The sequence below is a fragment of the Glycine soja genome, chromosome 16, assembly GCF_004193775.1.
Source record: "Glycine soja cultivar W05 chromosome 16, ASM419377v2, whole genome shotgun sequence".
NCBI lineage: Eukaryota > Viridiplantae > Streptophyta > Magnoliopsida > Fabales > Fabaceae > Glycine > Glycine soja.
Genome location: NC_041017.1, coordinates 29421230 through 29436340, shown reverse-complemented (window position 1 = coordinate 29436340; position 15111 = coordinate 29421230).

Here is a 15111-nt window from a genome sequence, read left to right as displayed (position 1 = left end):
GATAACGCTAAAGGAATATAATACCAATAGTTATACAACAAGCAAACAAATATACAATGTAAGAAGTGCATATCGTTCTTCCATAAGAGGCAGTGATATTGAAATGCAACAACTAATGAAGCTTCTTGAACGAGATCAATATATTTATTCGTATAGATTAAAGGATGAAGATGTAGTATGTGATATCTTTTAGTGTCATCATGATGCAGTGAAGTTATGCAATGCTTGTAATTTGGTATTTTTTTTTATAGATAGTACCTACAAAACAAATAGGCACAGACTCTCATTACTTGACTTTATAAGCGTGACACCAATGGGGATGACATTCTCTATTGGTTTTGCCTATTTGGAAGGAGACCGTCTAAATAATGTGGTCTGGACTTTAGAACGATTTTGAGGTCTTTTTCTAAGACATGATGCCCTTCTTGGAGTTATTGTTACCGATAGAGACCCATCATTGATAAATGCAGTAAAAATTGTATTCCCTGAGTGTACCAACTTGTTGTGTAGGTTTCACACTAACAAGAATGTCAAGGCAAAATATAAATTCATAATTGGTAAAAAAAAATGCATGAGATTATATGATGGATGTCTGGGGGAGTTTGGTTGATTGTCCTTTGAGGATTAGATCGATGATTGCCTTAAGAAGTTTGAGTTTTCTTGTTCATCATGGTCAATGTTTGTTGACTATGTTAACCAAACATGGATAATTCCCCATAAAAAAGAATTTGTTAAAGTCTGGACAAATAAGGTGATGCACTTAGGAAACACAATAACAAACAGGTATGAAAATTGTCATATTTTTATTAGGGTTTAGAAATTAATGGATAAAAATACTTGTATTTGTTTATTATTTTTTGTGTATTTCATATGCAGGATTGAATCTTCTCATTGGACCTTAAAAAGACTATTATAAAATAGCTTTGGAGACTTATGTAGTGTTTGGGAAGCTATAACAACATGAACTTGTTGCAACACACTTAAATTAAGGTATCATTTGAGACAAGTACACATGTGGTTGAACATGTTTTTAAAGTTATCTTATACCATAGACTACTTGGCATGGTATCAAGGTACGCTGGCAAAAACCCTTCTTGTTGTGGATGTGTCATGAGAATTACTCACGATCTTCCATGTGCATGTGAGTTATCCTAATATGTTGTTGGTACCATACCACTTGAGACAATCCATATGTTTTGGCGGAGGCTGAGTTTTTCAAACCAAGGGTTATCTAAGCCCCAAGTGAGCATAACCGAAGAGATGGAAACCATATCCAAGTAATTTGAAGAGCTTGATGTTTGTGGCAAAGTTACTCTAAAGAGTAAACTCTGGAAAATTGCCTACCTTGATCTAAACTCTATGTGTCCTCCTCTAGAAAAGGTCAATACCAAAGGTGCTCAAAAGAAACCAATGACCAAAGATCAACAAAGAGTGATCCATCTTACTGGGAGTATGTTGATGCTTTACATTTTGTGCAAAATAGTAATTCTTCAGTCAAACATAGTGCATCATCATCTGAACAAGCAATTCCAAGAAGGACTATGCCGATGTTGGATCAGTTTTATCCTTGCATTCACCATTCCATTGAAAACTTTGTCGATGTTAAAGTTGATGGTAACTCTAGATATCGTACAATTGTTGCCTTATTAGGTATGTGTGAAGATTCATGGTCTTTGGTGTGCAACCAATTGCTTAAAGAACTTGCCAAATGGCCTGATGAGTATATCAACCTCCTTGGTGGCATAAACAAATTTGAGGAATTAAAGAGGTCCCTACTTGTTGATGGATTATCCATGTCATGTAATTTATGTTTTATTTTTTTTACTTAAAATTTAGTTTAAATAAATGTAATATGTATAACTGTAACATGTAGGTTACCATGGATAAGTAGATGAATATAACCGACATGGGATATGTCATTGCATCAAGGTATAATGCTATCCTTGTATTTGTGTATGTTCAACAAAGCATGAAATTTTTTCCTCTTAGAAGTCAACCACTAACAGATTCTTTTGTACATCGCGTAATTTGTATCGGTCACGTGTATGATAATCATTTTATTTAGGTATATTCATCATAATCCTATTTTTTAATTTATGAAATTAATTGTGTTATAATAACTTGAAATTGTTTGTGCATGTGTAATAGGTTTTTTTAAGAGACCATTGTCTCTTACCGCCTCTAGCTTTGTTATGGTCTAGGAATTGTCTTGTAGCCATGATAGTCGTACATATGCCCTATGACATTGTATTGTCTTAGCTCTGACTTCATTTGCACTGACTTCAAGTAATTCCACTAACATTAACACCACTTCATCAACATGAAAAGTCTCGAAGCTATGAAAGGCGCCTATGATAGGCAGATAAAGCAAAGAGGCTACATCATCAAGGGTGATGGTCACTTCTCTTACAGGAAGATGAAAACTCCTAGTTTCCTTATGTCATCTCTCTGCAAAAGCCTATATAAGTCCCTGATAGCCAGTGTCCAATGAACATGCGATAAGAAAACTTAATCTTGTGGTAGTAACTAAGCCTTCAATCTCTACATCAAGCTCCCGAATTTCTGAACTTTCCTTCCATGGGAAGATAACTTCAATTCAGGATGGTCCTAAAAAAATGAATTTAATAATTTTAACAATAATAACAAATACTTATTGAAATATAACTTATTTAAAAATACAAATACCTCTTCATTATAGACAATGACTGCAACATGATCAACATAGCCAATCAGAATTGACGTGTCATGCGGTCCGCTTGGAAAACCCTAGGCATCAACAACTACTTCTTGAGGTTGTTGGAAGACCTCGTCAACTGCATCATCCATGTGATGAACATCCTTAGCAACAAGGATAGTTTCTCGTTGCCTACATGCGGATGTTGTGTGCCTTTGTCTCTGGGGAGCTTCATCTGAATCACGATTATCTTCTCTCCCCAGGACTCTTTCTAAAGCCCAACCAAAACCTCGTGTTTTAATCATAACCTGCACATTTAAACCATCATAACAGTTTATGTCAAAAATTAAAAAATACTTCAATCAATTACAATTTAATAATTCATAAATAAAAAACAAGTTTTAATATATATTTTAAAATTTTATTTTTAATTAATTAAATAAAATAACAAAAAATATGTCTCCTTGCCTATTTTCTTTACAAAAAAACTAATATATAATAATTATAAATATATTTATAATTAAAAACAATAACTATTTCAAAAAAAATGAAAATAATCTTTTTTTATTTAAATAGATTAACTATTTTAAAAAATTCTAAATAAAATATTTATAATCCGTATGCATTATCCGTATGTGTTATATGAAAAAAAAAACCTTAGCTTGACGACATAAAGGCACGACAGTGGTGGAGACCATCTTAATGGATGTAATGGAGGCTGACAACAGTGGTGACACGATAAAGATAACGCAGAGATGGAGGAGGAAGAAGGTTCGTTGCGGCGAAATATACAGAATGCACGAGGGAGAGAAGAGGGAGCCTGGTTTTTAAAATTTAAGTGAAGGACATATTTATCACTTCACTTAAGTTGCTGGGTACACAAGTTATATTTTCGGGTGCACCTAGCAACAGTCGGGTATTGGTAAGGGCCTATTACCAGCAAGTTGTTCTTCTGCTTTAGTCTATAAGGAGATAAGCCTCAAATCTACATTTGAAGTATTTGACTACCTTCTGGGCTTAAATTGGTCTTACCAATTTTCTTAGGCTTTTGCTATTACCAGTATTTCTAGTACACTTCCCTTTTGATTTCTTTCCCCCCAAAAATACCCAAAAAAATACACTCCCCTTTGCACACACTCGTAAGTCTTGCATTTCAGAAATTGTTCGCAATTTGTGTCTCAAACTTGCATTCCAAAATTCAAACTACATCATGGTTATACATGCGTCATATTTTAAATTCCATACTTTTTGTACAAACTAACAAAATAATAAATTTCCTTGGGTGACCAATGCAAAAGAAAAAATATAATGTTGGATGACGCATATTTTAATTGGCTAATTGGCTCTGTATTCTTTTAGAAGAACAAAGAGGACGGGAAGGATATTTGCTCATCGTGTTAGGCATAGCTCTTGCAAAACTTCTCGATCTCGACACTAGGAATCATCACCATTCACCATGTAAACCTTATTTTAATCAATATAAACCATGTAATCTAAGCAAAACATTATAATAAATAGGAGTGGTTCCTTTGTATTTTGTAGGGTATTTTTGGAAAAGAAAATCAAAAGGAAATTGTGTTAGTAATAAAGGGGAGCGAAAATAACAATAACAAATGGATTGGATTTTTCATGCTGGTGCGTTTTTCCCGAACTCGTATCCTATGAGAAGAGGCTATGCTGCAAATTGAAAAAACAAAACAAAAAAAAAATTGTATTTTGGATCGGTTTGGGCGGGTAAATGGATTGGAGAGTTACAAATACGGTTAGCAAAGGAAGTTGAGCATGAGATTTTCCATTGTCATTGTTTACTGCATAAGTCTGTTACAGTGTTTTGTAGGAATTGGGTGTTGCTTTAACTGTTTCGTAATCCTGTTTCAGATTCCTGTTTTAATTTCTTTTTCTGTCTCCGCTAATTAAGTTTCTTTAGAAAGAATTTCTGTTATTGGATTTCTGTCCTCTGTTAACTTGGTTGTTTTCTTTATTTGTACTGTTTGTGGATATTTCACTTTTTACCATGCCCTGTTAATAAAGTTTAGAGAGAGAGAGAGAGAGAGAGAGAGAACCAGACGATTTTGCTAGGGGGCGAAAAATTTAACATGTAATAAGTAAAGTCAATAATGATTTATAGCTAAAACTAACTTTTTTTTCCATATAAATTAAGTTATCTACCAAATTAAAAGCAATAATGATGAGCAATTAAAAGAAATTATAGTAATTAGCTTATATTTTCTTGTTAAAAGGTAATTAACTTGTATTTGTCCGTTTCCCTCTTGACTTTGTGGTTTATTCGTTGATATTTTCTTAAATCATGAGAGAATGGATTCAAATATGACATCAAATTAAAGCAATTAACTTATATTTTACTTACCTTTTTTTAAGGTATATTTTACTTACCTAATGTATAAAATTATTATTACAAATAAAATCTATAAAATAAAAATTGAATAATATGTAATATTTGAAAGTAAAAGAAGACACTTTGTTGGTTGCTCTTTACTGTTTTTGAAGATAAAAAATGTTACAATATTTGAAAAAGAAATCAGAATCGGGAGGAAGTATAAAAAAAAGAAGAATAAGTACAATATTAAAGAACACTGTTGTGGGAGATGCATCTTATATAATTTCTATATACTAATAAAAAAAATATAATTTCTATATAGACTTTATATATTTTAATTGATTAAATTTATTGTTTTATGTGTTTTTACTACAACATAAGATATTAAAAAATGAGTGTGCTGAGGATACTTTGTGTAAAGGTAAAATACGGATAAAATAACGATGAACAAGCTTAGAAATTAGGACGGGGGCAAGTATTTCATATGGAAAGTAAATATTAAGGAACTTTTTCATTGGGGGGAGGGTGATTGCCCTTTTATCATTGAACCTCTCGCTCTCTCTTTTGTTTGTTTGATTTTTTTTTTAGACAATGATAGCTGAAAAATTAATTTAATATTACATTTTTTATATAAGTTTAAGGGTCTGATTAACTAATTTCTTTAAAATATTAGTTAAAAAATTAAAAGAAGAAAGTATTTATTGTAAATATCATAAGAAAGCATAAACAAAGTCTTAAACATTATAATTTTGCACATCTCATTAATTTTTTTCTCTTTTAATTTCTTAATCAATGTCTTAAAAATACTAGTTAACATTTGTCCAAGTTTAGTACTACTTAAGTTTATAATAAATGATTCGACATTAGTTTTGTAAACGTATGAATAGAAGATTTTGATGATGACAAAGTAAAATCAAACAAGGTTGTTTCAACAAATATTCAAAGGTCAAACATTGCTTCAAGATTAATTCAAGGTCAAGCAAACAAGATCAAGAAAAAGATAAGGCCTCAAACAATCTCACTAGTTGATTGATTTTTTGCCTCAAAACAAATTGTTTCCAAGAGATCAAAGACACTGGTAATCGATTACGAGAGATAAATTTGAAAATAAGCTTTTCAAAAGGGTTTCGAAATTTGAATTTTGAATCTTGTAATCGATTATCAGATGTTTGTAATCGAATACCAGTAACGACACTTCAGAAAACACTTTGAAAAGTCATGACACTTCAAAATATAACTGTGTAATCGATTATCAGAAACCTATAATCAATTATCAGTAAGAAAACTTCAGAAAAACTTTTTGAAAAAATACATCTCTTCAAACCATTTTTGAAAGGGCACGATGGACTATATATAATTGTGTCTGACTTCAAAAAGAAAGAGAGAGATGTTCTAAGAGAACTTAATTGTCAAATGCTCTTTCAACAACTATTGGGCAAACACTTGCAAATCTATTGAAAATTCATTTAGGAACTTCAATTTGTATTATCATATCTAAAAGAGAGAAATTTCTCTAGAATCTTCAATTTATATCATCTACTCTAAAGGAGAGAAGTCTTTCTTTTCATCTTAGAAACTTAGTTGTAATCAAGAGATTGATTGTCTCTTGGATTGAGAGAATTGTAATCAAGAGACTAGTTGTCTCTTGAAGAATCTTGAACACAAGGGTGAATGATCCCAAGGTGTGTTCAAGGTCGGTAAAGAATTTAGAGAGATAGTGAAAAATCTCAAGTGGATTGTTTGAAGACTCGACGTAGGCGCGAGAAGTGACCGAACCAGTATAAATCGAGGTTTCAATTCTCTCTTCCTTTATCTTACTTATTTTATTACAATTAATTCTGTCTTGCACGTTTAAAGAATATTATTAGATTGATTGTTGCTTCTTCTTTTGTATTTTGAGACTATCATTTAAAAATGAGTTAAAAGTTTGTTACTGCAAATTTTTGTAAAACTTAATTAACCACCCATCTTAAATTATTGAGACTATTTGTCTAACAAATTTAATATTTTTTATTAATTATTCTTTGGCCCATTTTTACTGTGTTTCTGGATTTGTACCTAGTTAAACGATCGGATTTAAATTACATTTAAATACACTTAGCTTATCAAAATGGATTAGTCAAATTCACACATGTTAGTCCATCATGGATTGACAATTAAGCGGACATAACTAGTCCCATTCATTTTTAAGTGAAACATGAAAATATCAATTCAAAATTCATAAATAAACTTAACATCCTCTCTCTAAATCAACCTAACCATTTTCCATGCGCCACTTTGCCTTCTCCAATTATCTTTCACATAATTGCCTATATTAAGGTTATCACAAAAAGCAGACCCTAGAAGTCAACTAGCGCCAAAAATAAACAAAACACGTGCGTACTTTACCACTACACGTTCCCCAGACCTCGTGATGACAGCAACCATTAAATACCCCAAATTCAACAACCTCATTTTTGTCGTAGAATGCAAATGGCAATGGGATAGGTACGTTCGTGCATGACGTCAATACCATGAGCTCGATCTGCATGCTTAACGCATTACAGTTACTAGGATTAATTCATTTAATTGGCCATTTTTATTTATATAATCTGTTTATGATTTAAGTACATGACGTTTATACCATGAGCTCTGCATGCTCACCGAATCACAAGCTAACGTTTTAATTGGCCATTTTTATTTGTATAACTTTTTATTTTCTTAGCAGAAGCTCGTTATCTTAGCAGAAGTTCGTTTCATCAGTTAGAAATTTGTTAGTTAATTAGAAAAGATGTTAGAATTAATTCTTACATGTAACTGACTAAAACCACCAGCGTTTTCTCTTTCCTCTGCAACTCTGCAAAAGATATAAATACATAATAAATGCATCAATACAGGGCATGCTGTATTTGGTCATTTTGCATGTGATTTATGCTTATCTCTCTCTCTCTATGACACAATACCTTTATTAACATGGTATCAGAGCTCTTCTTGAGAAGAGTTCTGCTGTGTCACCTCTCTCTTTTACACTATCGTGTTTTCCTCTTCCATCTGCTTTCTCACCATGAACGAGTCACTACTAAATACAGAAAGCTACCTTTATCTTCATCCAAGTGAGAACCCAGCCGTTGCACTGGTTTCTCCACCTTTAGATTCTAGCAATTATCATTCATGGAGTAGGTCCATGATGACGACATTAAGCGCCAAGAACAAAGTAGAGTTTGTAAACGAAAAAGCACCCGAGCCATTGAAATCTGATAGAACTTACGGGGCATGGAGTCGCTGTAACAACATGGTGGTATCTTGGTTGGTCCATTCAGTATCCATCCCCATTAGACAAAGTATCTTGTGGATGGACAAAGCGGAAGAGATTTGGAATGATCTGAAGTCTAGGTACGCGCAAGGGGACCTTCTGAGAGTTTCAGAACTCCAACAAGAAGCTTCATCCATTAAGCAAGGATCTCTCTCAGTCACAGAATACTTCACGAAGCTGCGAGTCATATGGGTATGAGATCGAAAACTTCAGACCTGATCCCATATGCACATGCACTGTCAAGTGTACTTGCTTGGTGCTCACCACCATAGCTCAACGAAAGCAAGAAGATCGCGCGATGCAGTTCTTGTGAGGATTGAATGAGCAGTATGAGAATATACGTTCTCATGTGTTGCTGATGGATCCAATACCCACAATACCAAAAATCTTTTCATACGTGGCACAACAGGAAAGACAACTAGGTAACAACCCTTTATCAAGCTTCAATCTCGAACCTAAAGAAGTATCTTCCATTAACGCTGTCAAAATTGTTTGTGAATTCTGTGGATGCACTGGTCATAATGAAAGCATCTGTTACAAGAAACACGGTCTACCTCCCAATCACGATGGAAAAGGAAGAGGTTACAGCACGAGGAAAACATGCATCTACTGTGGGAAGCTTGGACACACAATTGATGTTTGCTACAAGAAACACGGGTATCCTCCAGGATTCAAATTCAACAATGGCAAAGCAATAGCTAACAATATAGTGGCAGCAGAAGGGAAGGCCACAGATGACCAGATACTATCCCAAGAATCTCAAGAACCGGTTCGTTTTTCATCAAAGCAATACAAGGCATTGCTAGCTTTAATACAACAGCCATCGGCCGGAAAATCAGCATCCATTAAGCCACAGGTTGCCTCTATTTTGTCTTGTACCAATAATGATCCAGCAGGTATAGTTCTGTCTTACGAAAAAGCCAACTCTACCTCCTGGATCTTAGATTCAGGAGCCACAGATCATGTTTCTTCTTGTCTAACAAATTTTCATTGATATTATCAAATTAATCCCATCAGTGTTAAGCTACCAAATGGGCATCTTGTCAATGCTACCCACTTAGGAACAGTTCAAATTTCTGCATTCATTACTCTACACGATGTCTTATATGTGCCAGCCTTTACTTTTGACCTAATATCCATATCAAAGCTTGTGCCATTTACTAACTACAAATTGATTTTTTCATCGAATATTTGCATTCTACAGGATACCAATACCAAGGTGAGGATTGGTACAGCTGAAGTGAGTCGCGGCCTCTATCAATTCATCCCCGAAGCACCAAAAACACATACCATATGTTCTACCATCACGCACCCAAAGTGTAGAATCCTTCCTGTAAACCTATGGCACTATCGTATGGGTCACCCTTCTCCCGAAAGATTACAAGCCATGCAGTCATACTATCCTTTCTTGAATAACAACAAAAATTTCATCTGTAATACTTGTCATTATGCAAAGCATAAGAGATTACCTTTCCCTTCTAGCACATCTCATGCATCAAATAAATTTGAGCTTTTACATATTGATATTTGGGGGCCATGCTCCAAAACATCCATGCATGGGCACCGATATTTCTTAACTATCATAGATGATTTTTCCAGATATACATGGATCCACCTCATGCACACAAAAGCTGAAACACGTAAAATTATCACTGATTTCACTGCATATATTGAAACTCAATTTGATAGCAAAATTAAAATTCTAAGAAGCGACAATGGAACTGAATTTCTCATGAATGATTTCTATGCTCGCAAAGGTATCATTCACCAAACCACTTGTGTTGAAACACCTCAGCAAAATGGCATTGCTGAGAGAAAGCATCAACACCTCTTGAATGTCACACGAGCACTCTTCTATCAAGCTCAGCTTCCACTTAACTTCTGGTGCTATGCATTACTCCATGTTGCATACCTTATAAATCGTATACCTACTCTGTTTTTGAAAAATACATCTCCTTATGACAAACTATATGCACAACCATGCGATATTTCTAATATCCGTGTCTTTGGGTGCTTATGTTACATCAGTACCCTTCAGAATCATCGACAGAAACTCGACCCTCGTGCTCATCCTTGCATATTTCTTGGTTTTAAACCACATACAAAAGGTTATCTCGTTTATAATCTTCATACTCATAACATAATTGCTTCTCGAAATATTATTTTTTATGAAAATCACTTCCCTATATTGCATGAACCTCATCCCTATGATGATACCCATACATATATCTCGTCCATTCCTTTCTCTAATAACACTCAAACTTCTGATATTACGTTCGCTGACCCAAACAACCCAAATAATCTCACCACAACACCTACCTCTACACAAGACAACTCGTCTTCTTCACTTCCTGGTACACCCAGCCTACGCCGTTCTTCACGCACACGACAACCACCTACATATTTACAAGACTTTCATCGCGCCCTCACTTCACATGCTGACACCTCTCCCACCAAGGTTAAGTATCCCCTCCATTCTGTTTTATCTTATTCCCGCTTGTCTCATTCTCACAAACATTTCATCATGTCTATAACCGCCATAACCGAACCCAGTTCCTATGCTGAGGCCTCTAGCCATGACTGTTGGATTAAAGCCATGCAGGCTGAGTTAAATGCTCTTCAGCAGAATCACACTTGGATTCTAACTCCACTTCCTCCACACAAAAAGGCCATTGGATGTCGCTGGGTTTACAAAGTCAAGCATAATGCGGATGGAACCATTGAACGATACAAAGCGCGACTAGTTGCCAAAGGGTACACTTAACAGGAAGGTTTGGATTTTCTTGATACTTTTTCACCCGTAGCTAAACTCACTACTGTCCGCATGCTTCTAGCCCTTGCTGCTCTTCGAAACTGGCACCTTAGACAACTCGACGTCAACAATGCTTTTCTCCATGGGGATCTCAATGAAGAAGTCTATATGAAGCCTCCACCTGGATTGGTTATGGATAAACCCAACCTCGTTTGTCGCCTTCAACGTTCCTTGTATGGACTTAAACAAGCAAGTAGGCAATGGTTCACACGGCTTTCATCATTCCTCCTCTCACAAGGCTTTCGTCAATCTTCAGTGGATCACTCTCTTTTCTTATACTCTCACAATGATAACACTATAACAACTATCCTTGTTTATGTTGATGATATAATCTTGGCAGGAGATAACCTCAAGTCTATCACTCATTTTACCAAGCTTCTTGACCAAACCTTTAGCATTAAGGATCTGGGTATTCTGAAGTTCTTTCTTGGACTCGAGGTAGCTCGTTCAAGTCACGGCATACACTTATGTCAGCGTAAATATGTGCTAGATATTTTGTCAGACTCGGGTATGCTAGGTTCACGTCCTGCCTCTACTCCCATGGACTACTCCACCAGATTAAGCGCTTCCTTGGGCACGCCATTATCCGAAACCGCTGCTTCTTCATACAAATGTTTAATCGGTCGTCTCATATATCTTACGAATACACGACCCGATATTACGCATGCAGTTCAACAACTAAGTCAGTACATGGCAAACCCAACTTCTACTCATTCTCAGGCTGCCTTTTGAGTCTTGCGCTACCTCAAGAGTTCTCCTGGTTCGGGCATTTTCTTTGTTGCTCATGGTGACCTCACTCTCAAAGCATTCAATGACTCTGATTGGGCAGGGTGTCGAGACACGAGGCGCTCCATCACTGGGTTCGTTGTTTATCTTGGTGAGTCTCTTATTTCTTGGCGATCCAAGAAGCAGTCTACGGTGTCACGTAGCTCCTCCGAGGCGGAGTACCGAGCCCTGGCCTCCACTACATGTGAGCTTCAATGGTTAAGCTATCTTCTTCACGACTTCCGCGTTTTGTTTCTTCAACCTGCCACACTCTTCTGTGACAATCAATCCGCCATTCAAATAGCTTCAAATCCGGTGTTCCACGAACGTATAAAACACATTGAGATCGACTGCCATATCGTGCGGGACAAAGTAAACGCAGGCTTGCTCAAGCTCCTTCCTGTTTCTTCTTCAATGCAGATTGCGGACATCTTCACAAAGCCTCTCACTCCTGCTGTCTTTCAAGGACTATGTTGCAAGCTGGGAATGGAAAATATCCACTTCCAGTTTGAGGGGGGGTCTTAGCAGAAGCTCGTTATCTTAGCAGAAGTTCGTTTCATCAGTTAAAAATTTGTTAGTTAGTTAGAAAAGATGTTAGAATTAGTTCTTACATGTAACTGACTAAAACCACTAGCGTTTTCTCTTTCCTCTACAACTCTGCAAAAGATATAAATACATAGTAAATGCATCAATACAGGGCATGCTGTATTTGGTCATTTTGCACGTGATTTACGCTTATCTCTCTCTATGGCACAATACCTTTATTAACATATTTCAAAATGAAATCTAGGCACAAATTTTACTTTGATTCTGTAACTTTTTTTTTTTTACATCTTTTAACTTTTTATTAATGCAATTACATCTTTTAACTAATAATAGGAGTGTCATACTTGATATATAATTGTTGTACAGGTTGCCTTAATTACTTAAATCATTTATTGGTCTCTTAAAAAAATCATTTATTAGATTTCAACAAGGTTGATTCCCAACTGTTAAATTTATATTAAACATTTTCTAGAGAAGAAAGTCCAAATTGCTTCTAGAAAAGAAGCTGAAATCATAGTGTTAATTTTCTGATTCTGATTCTTGAAAAAATATACCCAAACACTTAGAAATTTCATAAGTGATTTTTTCATTAAAAAAAGTGATTGTTTCATTGTAGAAGTTTAAACAAACACATAAACACATTACGTACTCTATCGGGAAAGTAAGGGGTGATTCTATGAATTTAGGATCCATCTCTTTTCCTAAAAACTGGTTCTCCTAAAAACTGGTTCCAACACCAAAACTCACCAAAAGAATTAAAAATAAAAAAATAAAATTAAACAAAAAAAATATCCATAGACAGATAAAATGAAATCAAGAATATATAAATTTTAAAAAAAGAGATAAATAAAAGAGTGTCTTGTCCTTGTCCATAAACTCATTACTCTATCGGGAAAGTAAGGGGTGGTTCTATGAATTTAGGATCCATCTCTTTTCCTAAAAACTGGTTCCAACACCAAAACTCACCAAAAGAATTAAAAACAAAAAAAATAAAATTAAACAAAAAAATATCCATAGACACATAAGTGGATGAAATAAAATTAAAAATCCAGTTTTCATACACTAAAAATCCAGAGCAGCTGAAAAGTAAAAGGACTCAAACCGAAAAAAGAAAAACGTTGAAATTAAATCTGAGTTCACAGTTGCAGAGAGATGTACGGTATAAACAACCGGTATTACAGAGAGAGAGTTTGTGTTGAACGTATGCATGCATATTGGTTCAATGACAAAACATTAAAATGAAGCAAACATGGTTCGATCGGAACCGGAAGCAGTACCTGCAAGTGGAAGCAAAGTTGAAGAGAAAATGGCACATATATTGACACATCAGCTTCAACTGAAAAGAAGAAAAATCCTAATAAACACGAATTGAAGTCCCGTAGGTGGTTCTGGTTTGGCATAGACAATAAAGCAAGTCAAATTGGAGAGAGAAAGCGAACTCTCCTCACGAATTTACGATATAAAATTTGGAACACCCCGGAATCGGTATAATTGACTTTTCTTGGCATTCATGCACCCAATACATTATAACTCTTAAATAAAAATCAGACAGCTCAAACTTTAAATACATACTTAAATCTAATATATTAAGATTTTGGTCTGATCTTCATCCTATAATTACAAAAACTCACCAAAAGAATTAAAAACAAAAAAAATAAAATTAAACAAAAAAATATCCATAGACACATAAGTGGATGAAATAAAATTAAAAATCCAGTTTTCATACACTAAAAATCCAGAGCAGCTGAAAAGTAAAATTGGAGGATACTGTTTCTAGCCCAAGGCACAAGGGTTGGGTAAATGATAGGAGACAATCACACGCATTAGTATGAATATATATATATATATATATATATATATATATATATATATATATATATATATATATATATATATATATATAGAAACGTTAATAGTAATGACATGTAACTTCTGAAAAAAAATTATACATGTGCATTTGAATATTTAAATTATATTTTGAATCAAAATATGATATATTTAAATTATATTTTAACTAAAATATGATATATTTTTAATTTTATGAGAGTAAAAAATATATTAAAAATTTTATACAAACAAAATTTGTATATTTCTAATTTTAATTTTATGAGATAAAAAATATATTTTAATCACAATAATATTAGTTTGATTAATTCATTCTAATCCTACTACAAAAAATAGATTTAACGTCATTATGTTAACATTAATTTTTTTTATGAAACCAATGTTAATAGAAACACAATGGCATATTCATAAACCAAATGAGTTTGTTAACATTGGTCTTTAAAAAAATCAATATTAACATCACTAAGTGTGAGTATTACGTAATGTATTGAATGCCAACCATAGTACTAAGAGGTTTCAAGAATAATTGAGAAATAATAATTATTTACTTGTAAATTAACTCAATTTGTTATAATTATTATTATTTATACCAATTAACTTATGCTGTATTATATCATGTAATATTTTACATATCCTAAGACTATTGGAATGGGAGAGAATGAAGACAATTCATATTTATTGAGCAAGATATTATCTAAAAGTTAAAAATGATACACTATGTGTTTAAGTGATTTTAGAATGGTTGAGTTATGTTAATTTAGATTAGGTTACAAATGATTTTATATATTGACTTTCATTACTTTAAATATTTTTTAATTGATAGCAAATATTCAATTATT